The sequence below is a fragment of the Mauremys reevesii genome, linkage group 6 (assembly GCF_016161935.1).
Source record: "Mauremys reevesii isolate NIE-2019 linkage group 6, ASM1616193v1, whole genome shotgun sequence".
Taxonomy (NCBI): domain Eukaryota; kingdom Metazoa; phylum Chordata; order Testudines; family Geoemydidae; genus Mauremys; species Mauremys reevesii.
The window spans coordinates 126,301,072-126,310,779 of NC_052628.1; the positions used below are offsets into that span (position 1 = coordinate 126,301,072).

Below are 9,708 nucleotides of genomic sequence, written 5' to 3' on the forward strand. Positions count from 1 at the left end.
CTTCCCCAAAGCCAAGGATGACTTCTCCTCCATCAGACATGACCCAACCACCATGGATCCCCAGTGGGTCGTAGACCCAGCCTACAGGTGATGGGCTGAGGTGATTGGGCTCTCTTGTGATGGGGCAAGGATTCTTAGTAGCTTGGTCTACCTCTTCAATAAAGCTCTGTTACTGTGAGATGTTACTCGTCAGCAGCCTATGGTCTCCTCCTTCTGTAACTACCATGGCAGTAATACAGACATGTGGCCCTCGGTGTTGCGGTTCCTGTGTGTTGCGTATTACCAGTAAAAGGGAAAAAACCTTCATAACGTAGTGGGAGATCATGCAACATGTCCCCCTGGAACAGTCCATCAGAAACAGACATTAGTGTAACTCATTTTATCTCTCTCTAAGTCAGGGCTTGGCAACCTTTCAGAAGTGCTGTGCCGAGTCTTCATTTATTCACTCTAAGTTAACGTTTCGTGTGCCAGTCATACCTTTTAATGTTTTTAGAAGGTCTCTTTCTATAAGTCTATAATATGTCAACTAAACTATTGTTGTCTGTAAAGTAAATAAGGTTTTTAAAATGTTTAAGAAGCTTCATTTAAAATTAAATTAAAATGCAGGGCCCCCGGACCAGTGGCCAGGACCCGGGCAGTGTGAGTGCCACTGAAAATGAGCTTGCGTGCCACCTTCGGCACCCTTGCCATAGGTTGCCTACCTCTGCTCTAAGTGGTGTCGGTGCCACTAGATGGGACAGGACACCACACCCAGGTGTGGGGTTACATGAGGGTAGGGGAACAAAGAGCACTTAGTGATGCTCCCTCATTACCTACTTGGCTGGTGAGCTGGACTGGGCTGGGAGGCAGGGGTAGACAGAGAAATCTTGGCTTTGAGGGGGAAAGCGTGAGCATTTATTGTCCACTGTCAGTGAAATGTCTGTACCAGTTCCTTGCATGTCTTCACCCACCTTTACCAGAAGAGAAGGATAAACCTGCCCATGATGTGTAGCCCTTACGTGATGTGCGCAGGAAAAAGCAGTCTTGGTTGAAATGTCTGGAGACGTATTGGGAAGCGACCCTACACTAGAACTATTGCAGCCTACCAGCGGCGTGGCTGCATGATCAAGATTCAGTTGGGATATTTTAGAAAGATAAAGGCAAACCCTTCTGGAGGAGAGAGGCAGGAGAACAAGCCATCGCTGCTCTTACCTTTCTGGCTATGTCATATACAAGAAGGGCAGCATTCACCCCCCCTGTAATAAAGATGGCAAACACCATGGTACTTCTCCTGTCCTGCAGTGTCCCAGATCACAAGCTTGATCGTGGCAGTCTTTAAACATACCAGCTGGGTAAAAAAAGAACCTGGAAGCGACAGAGATGGGACAGCTCCTTGAGAAAGCCATAGCATGCACCTTAATTAATGTTAACCTTCATCTCGGTGATCTGTGTGAAAGATGGGTGTCGAGATTGGGTTGGAAAGGGCTGCAGGGGGAGGGAGGATGAGAGAGAGAGAATTAAAACACCCCCCCCCCCCAAAAGCAATGTAACAAACAGGCTGGTGAACTGGTCTTACCCAATCAGAGCCCGGTAGTACACCAATGCACATCAGCAGGGTGTAGCTGGGAGATGGGGAGGGGAAGAGGAATGAGAACAATGGTTCTTGCTCAATCCATCAATATTAGTGGCATTAGCAAGCTTTGGTTTTGTAGCTGTCTAGCTGGAGGAAATGAGATGGCAGGGTGGGAATTAGGAGTCTTGAGTTCTAATCCAGCTGTACAGTGCCTGGCCCCTGTTGGGTGCTGCTGTAACAGAAATACTGCAATCTCCCCGACACTGATTTGCATGACCTTGGGCAAGTCACTTAAGGCTCGCGTGGGCCCCTAAGCACAGCCCTGATTATACAGAAGCAGCGCTGTCCCAGGAGTAGCCCCGGGGAGGTGCTCAGATGCTTCTGAGCTACAACTGCTTGTTCTTGCTCTTAGCCCATGCCAGCAAACCTGCCCCACCCCCAAACTGGCAGGGCTCTGCTGGCCAGTGGGCGGGGGTGACACCAAGGCCATGCTGCTCCCCTCTCTCCCTGCTCTAGGGAAGTGAGAGGTGCACGTTTGCTCCTGCACACCTGGCCCAGAGGCGTAAAGGGGGGCAGAGGCCTTTGCTCTCCCATACTCCCCCAGGCAAATGTGTGGGCCAAGTCCCAGCCTAGCCCCTAACCTTTCTGTCTCAGCTTGCCCAGATGGAAAATGGGTCTAATTAAAATCCACCTCCCTGGAGTGCTGCGAAAGCCAGCAAATGTCTGCAAAATGTTTGAAGATCCTTGGTCTGAAAGTGCTATAGCAGCTCAAATGTGCGGCTGTGCACAGTAGACAGGCAGAAGCCATCGGTTAAGGGCCAGATTGTCTGACAAATACACGGGCTTGAGGTAAAGGGGGCAGTACAGAGCCATAGCTCTCCAGAGAGCCCTGGGAGGGACAGAAGCTTTCTCTGAGTGCCAAGTAACGTAGGCGAATGACACCACACTCCTTGGTGTAGGCACTGTGACTGCCTGGTGTGTGTGGCAGCGTGGGAGACCCCTTGGGCCCTCCATCCCCACTCTCCTGGCAAAGGTCGGGGCCCTTCTTTAAAACAGGAAGAAAAGGGTCTTTCTGCCTATTTCTGACGTAAAGACACCGAGCCAGATCCTTGCTTATGTAAATTGGCCTTGCCTCCATTGAAGTCAACATCTAACAGGTGGGGATCTGTCCCATGAACATCAATGGCCTCCCTAGCTCATACCAGGGTCTGTAAGCTCGCAAAACTTCCTAAAGAGACTTAACCGACCTTGGGTTGACATCTCCAATAAAAACTAAAGCCATGTTTTCCACCAATGTTGCCTACTGAGATGAATGTTTTTGCTTCTGATGATGGGAGCGCGTAGCAGAACTGGGTGAATAACGGTGGTTTGGTTTTGTTGTTGGCAATTTGAAAAGTCAAAACAAAATTGATTGCAAGTCCAACACCACATGAAATGTTTCAAAGATTTTGACTCTACGTCGAGAGAAATTTTATTCTGGGTCAAATGAAACATTTATTTTAACTTTGACCATTCTAAATAATTTTTTTTAAAATAAGACTAAAGGAATTTTTGAAAGTCATTTCAAACCAAAAAAATGAAACATTGTGATTTTTTTAAAAAAACAATTCAGTGAAACTACCATGAACTCACAAGGTGGGTGAGATAAGATCTTATCTCGGACCAACCTCTGTTGGGGGAAGGGACACACTTTCATGCTACACAGAGCTCTTCTTTAGGTCTGAGGAAGGAACCGGAGTGTTACAGCTAAATCCTCTGCTTCCTACCCAGACCCCGAAGAGCTCTGTAAAGCTCAAAAGCTTGTCCCCTCTAGGGTGACCAGACAGCAAGTGTGAAAAATCGGAATGGGGGTGGAGGGTAACAGGCACCTAGATCATAGAATCATAGAATCATAGAATTCAAGATCAGAAGGGACCATTATGATCATCTAGTCTGACCTCCTGCAAGATGCAGGCCACATAAGCCGATCCACCCACTCCTTAGCAAGCGACCCCTGCCCCATGCTTCGGAGGAAGGCGAAAAACCTCCAGGGCCATTGCCAATCTTCCCTGGAGGAAAATTCCTTCCCGACCCCAAATATGGCGGTCAGCTGAACCCCGAGCATGCGGGCAAGACTCTCCAGCCAAACCCTCTGGAAAAGGTTATATCATACCATTGACCCATTGTACTATTTACCAGTGTGGCACTTAATTGACCTATTGACTAAGCCCGTTATCCTATCATACCATCCCCTCCATAAACTTATCTAGCTTAATCTTAAAGTCATGGAGGTCCTTCTTCCACTGTTTCCCTCGGTAGGCTGTTCCAGTATTGCACTCCCCTGATGGTTAGAAACCTTCGTCTAATTTCAAGCCTGAATTTCCTGACTGACAGTTTATATCCGTTCGTCCTCGTGTCCACATTAGCACTGAGCTGAAATAATTCTTCTCCTTCCTGGTATTTATCCTCTGATATATTTAAAGAGTGTAATCATATCTCCTCTTATCCTTCTTTTGGTTAAGGAAAACAAACCGAGCTCCTCAAGTCTCCTTTCATACGAAAGGCCTTCCATTCCTCGGATCATTCTAGTGGCCCTTCTTTGTACCCGTTCCAGTTTGAATTCATCCTTCTTAAACATGGGAGACCAAAACTGCACACAATACTCCAAATGAGGTCTCACCAACGCCTTATATAACGGGACTAGCACCTCCTTATCCCTACTAGAAATACCTCGCCTAATGCAACCCAAGACCGCATTAGCTTTTTTAACGGCCACATCACATTGCCTACTCATAGTCATCCTGCGATCAACCAGGACTCCTAGGTCCTTCTCCTCCTCCGTTACTTCCAACTGGTGCGTCCCCAGCTTATAACTAAAGTTCTTGTTAGACATCCCTAAATGCATAACCTTACACTTCTCACTATTGAATTTCATCCTGTTACTAATACTCCATTTTACAAGGTTATCTAAATCTCCCTGGAGAATATCCCGATCCTCTTCCGAATTGGCAATACCCCCCAACTTGGTGTCATCCGCAAACTTTATCAGCCCAGTCCTACTCTTGGTTCCCAGGTCAGCAATAAATAGATTGAATAAAATCGGACCCAAAACCGAGCCTTGAGGAACTCCACTGGTAACCCCCTCCAACCGGACAGTTCCCCCTTCAATACTACCCTCTGCAGTCTCCCCTTTAACCAGCTCCTTATCCACCTCTGGCTTTTCATTTCGATCCCCATCTTTTCCAATTTAACCAGTAATTCTTCATGCGGTACCGTATCAAACGCCTCACTGAAATCCAGATATATTAGATCCACCGCATTTCCCTTGTCTAAAAAATCTGTTACTTTCTCAAAGAAGGAGATCAAGTTGGTTTGGCACGATCTACCTTTTGTAAATCCATGCTGTAATCTATCCCAGTTGCCATCGGCCTCATGCTCCGGAACCACTCTCTCTTTTAAGATTTTTTCCATGACTTTGCATACTACAGATGTTAGACTAACAGGCCTATAATTCCCCGGGTCACTTTTTTTCCCCTTCTTGAATATAGGAACTACATTAGCTAATCTCCAGTCAGTCGGTACAATCCCCGAATTTAGGGATTTATTAAAGATTATCGCTAACGGGCTAGCAATATCCCTCGCCAATTCCCTTAATATTCTAGGATGAAGATTATCCGGGCCCCCCGATTTACTTCCGTTAAGCTGTTCAAGTTTGGCTTCTACCTCAGATACCGTAATGTCTACCCCCATATCTTCATTCCCATCGGTCCCTCTATCACTATTCCTTAGCCCTTCATTAGCCTCATTAAAGACCGAGGCAAAGTATTCGTTCAGATATTGTGCCATTCCAAGATTATCCCTAATCTCCACTCCGTTTAAAGTTTTAAGCGGTCCCACTTCTTCTTTCTTGGTTTTCTTCCTATTTATATGGCTAAAAAACCGTTTGCTATTGGTTTTAATCCCCTTCGCTAGGTCCATCTCCACTCGTCGCTTTGCCTTTCTCACAGCTTCCCTGCACCCTCTGACCTCAATAAGGTAGGTTTCCTTGTTGATCCCTCCCATTTTCCACTCCTGGTACGCTTTCTGTTTTTTCTTAATGACCCCTCTAAGACGCTTGCTCATCCAGCTCGGTCTAAAACTGCTACCTATGAGCCGTTTCCCCCTTCTCGGGATACATGCCTCTGACAACTCCTGCAACTTCAACCTGAAGTAACCCCAGGCGTCATCTGCCCTTAGATCCCTAAATATGTTAGCCCAGTCCACTTCCTAACTAGTCGCCTTAATTTAGTAAAATTAGCCCTTTTGAAATCATACACCCTAGTCTCAGATGCACTATTGATTATCCTCCCATTTATTTGGAAACGAATTAGCTCATGATCACTCGAGCCAAGGTTGTCCCCTACAACAATGTCCTCAACAAGGTCCTCGTTACTCACCAAAATCAAATCTAAAATGGCATCCCCCCTCGTCGGTTCAGCAACCACTTGATGAAGGAATTCATTAGCTATCACGTCTAGGAAAAGCTGAGCCCTATTATTATTACTAGCATTTGTTTCCCAATCTATATCCGGGAAGTTAAAGTCCCCCATGATCAAGCAGTTCCTATTAGTGTTTACCTCCTTAAAAACATTAAAGAGCTCTCTATCCATCTCTAAGCTAGATCCCGGCGGTCTATAGCACACCCCAATCACTATCCCGGGTGAGGCTCTGGTAGTTTTCTTCCCCAATGTGACCATTGCCCAAACAGACTCTGTATTGTCCATTGCAGTGCTAGTTATCTCATTACATTTCACCTCATTATTGATATACAGTGCTACTCCCCCACCTTTACCTTTGCATCGGTCTTTCCTAAACAGCACATACCCTTCCATACCTGTACTCCAGTCATGGCTACCGTTCCACCATGTTTCTGTTATTCCTACGATATCCGGTTTCAATTCCCGGACCAGGAGCTCCAGTTCCTCCATTTTGTTACCTAAGCATTGGTTGAACAAACATCCTAATTTTTCCTGTTGGGCTCCTCTCACTCTTTTCACCCAACTCGGTAGGGACACAGTACTTCCAGTATGACTTGTAGATCTAGTATCCGTCCCCCCCCTCTTCCTTACACGTAACCGCCCCCCTCTGGCTATATCTGTTGTTATCTTGTTGTCCTCACTCCCAATGTGAAAATTTGGCGTGGAGAGCACTAGGACCTCTCCCGACCGTCTCCCCCCAGTGTCTAGTTTAAAGCTCTTTTAATCAGATGAGCCAGCCTCCCTCCTAGAAGTCTACTTCCTTCCCTACTTAGGTGGAGCCCATCCCGTGAGAACAGTTGTCTGTCCCCAAAAGCCTCCCAGTGCCCATACATCCCAAAGCCCTCCTTGTAACACCACTCCCTCAGCCAACTATTAATCGTCACGATCCTCTCACCCCTTTGGCGCCCTTCCCTAGGGACAGGTAGAATCCCACTGAAGATCACCTGAGCCTCAATTTCCTTGAGCGTCTTACCCAACCTGGCATAGTCTCCCTTGATGCTCTCTAGCGAGAATCTAGCCGATAAGATAAAGCCCCAAATATTGGGACTGTCCCTGTAAAATTGAGACATCTGGTCACCCTAGTCCTCTCGACCAACAGAAATTGGTCCAATAAAACACCTACCTTGTCTCTTCAATATTCTGGGACCAACCTGGCTACATGAACACTGTTACCATGAACTCCTAAAATGTGGTCGTGTCCTTGGATCTGCAGCTTTTTCAGAAAAAATGTTCAGCTGAAATTTCACCTAGTTCTAGTGAGAGTGGGTGTCTGTTGAAACAGCAGGAAAATGTCAAAGGCAGGTTTGCTGATCACATTGGAGAGGCTAGATGGGCTGCTTTGACTAGAGTGACTGGAGCGATATCATGGGCAGAGCTGCTGGGAGTCTGGGAAGATAGCCTTTTAAATGTCATCCGTTGGAGGCTCCGTTGTCATACGTCCTCTGTCACAAACAGGGCAGAACAGAGTGTTACGTCTGTTTTTCTGACACCCAGGAATTATACAAGGGGTGGTTCCAACCCAAACCCACTAGATCGGACTCTGAAGCGCAGTTCCTGGGATTCCAGGATGCGCCTGTGTCAGTTTGTGCAGCGAGAGTAAGAACGTGGTGCAATGTCGCAGTGAGCGCTGGGACTGGGACTGGCACCCATCCAGAGATAATGCAGTGCGATTGGTAGTATTTCTGTGGGGGCAGCTGGGAGAGCCAGGACTAGGGGGAGAGCACGGAGAGAACGCAGAGGGGAAAATCTATAACATTGAATAGTAAATGGTGAACACTCTCTTGGGTTACTCAGAACTGGCAGGTGTAGACCAAAACGCTCCGCTGAGGTGACCTATTTAAATGCTGCACTACCTGCAATGAACCGCTAGCTGTCACTCTGACTCCACAATGAACACAGCTGTGTTGCTGGTCCCCTGTTCATGATTTCCTGTCTCCAATCTACCCCAGCAGAGAAATGTGTCCTGCCTGGGGCCTGAGCCTCCCTGCCAGTGAACTCCAAAGGCCCTTTGCCACTGGTTTCGGTGGAGCAGGAGATGTTGAGGCCTGACTTTTTTCAGACGTGCTTCTTAGGTTGGTGCCTAAAGATCCAGCTCTGAAGAGCAGCGTCAGACAAGGCCCAGCTTTTAAAATGGGCACATCAGCCTGCACAGCTTGCGCCGCCTTAACCAGACTTTTCCGGATCTCGCCGTTGTCAGTCCTGTGCCTGAGCTCAGAAACCAAACTAACCCCGCGCTCACGGGCTGTACCGTTAGGGGTCTGTTGGGTCACGTTCCGTTAGCTGCCAGAGCTGCCAGCTGGAGCCCCTAACCCTGCCTGCTGAGTGACGTCCTGCTGCTTCTCTGCTGGGCCTGAGAGCTTAAGCAAAACCAAACGTCACGCTAGCGTCGCTCTGCTGACTTCAGCAGAGACACTCCTGCTACAAGGGAGACGCAGATCAGGCCCTTTGTGTTGCACCAAAGGATTGGTTCATTGCTGCCACTCACTCACATCCCACAGTGGGCACGGATTCCCTGACGTCGTTTTTCACACGGCGGAAGGCTGTGCTTGACTTTCCCACGGCCGCGCTCCCCAGCAGAACCACCTTGGAGATGTAGGCTTGCTCCGTGGACGGCCCCGCCCCCACCTGCTGCGTTCTTCTTGGGGCCATATTCTGCAAAGAAGAGAGAACCCTGTTCAAAAGGCATTGACAGTGCGCTCCAGGGCCCTCGGATGATTAGCTGCGTACACTCTAAAGAGTTAGGCCCAAGTCCTCGATTTCCCACTCAGCGTAGCAGGAGACGTGGCTCCAGTTTAACCCTGATATTCTATGATTCTATCTGCTATTCTATGATGCTGTATGATTTAGTTGGGAATTGGTCCTGCTTTGAGCAGGGGGTTGGACTAGCTGAGCTCCTGAGATCCCTGCCAACCCTGATATTCTATGATCCTCCCTGCACCCCCGTTCCAATCATTCAAGCTCAACATGCTTAAAAGAATCCTAATGGGAGTCTAACCCTACGGGTACATGTACAGTACAGGGGGCTGTACCAACAGAGCTCTGTCACTGTATTGGCCAGTATAACGCCGTGGTATAGACACAGCCAACACCAACAGAAATGGGGTTTCCTTTAGTGTAGGCCACCACATCCCTGACAGACAGGCGCTTCAGCGATGGAAGCCTTCTTCTGTCAACACAGGTGCAGCCACCGTGCGGGTTAGGTTGCCATGGCAATGTCACGCATGAGTGTGGCCAACCACAGGGCAACGTGCTGACCTAACTTAGGTGTAGACCAAGTCTCATCCATAGACTCATCAACAGTCTGAGCTGCTGTGGCCACAGTCACAATGTCAGGTGGCCTCTCGTAGCAGCACTGTGAACTCCAGAGTCCCGATCCTAAATACTGGTCATAGCGCTCCAACCTGTTTCCCCCCCCAATTCCTGACCTCCTGAGAGAGCTCTTCCATCAATACACTGGCTTGGGCTCTTGGAACCAACTTGATACAGGTGGTCCCAAAGCTTCCAGCGCTAGGCTCACAAGGGGCAGTCCAGATGCACAGCCCTGAATCCGTCGGACTTGTTCCTTACCAAGAAACCTCACTGGCCCTATCCCTGTGGTTCTCAGGAGTCTCAAAGGCCAGGTGAGGCTGGCTATGGTGGGAGGCTTGGGGGTAGGGGGTG

The 9,708-nt window shown here is 48.3% G+C and overlaps 1 pseudogene; it reads right to left on the reverse strand.

Moving 5' to 3' along the window:
- The window catches only part of LOC120407313, a 32,300-nt pseudogene extending 22,806 nt beyond the window's left edge, over nt 1-9,494 (reverse strand).
- Nucleotides 9,495-9,708: the final 214 nt, after the last annotated feature.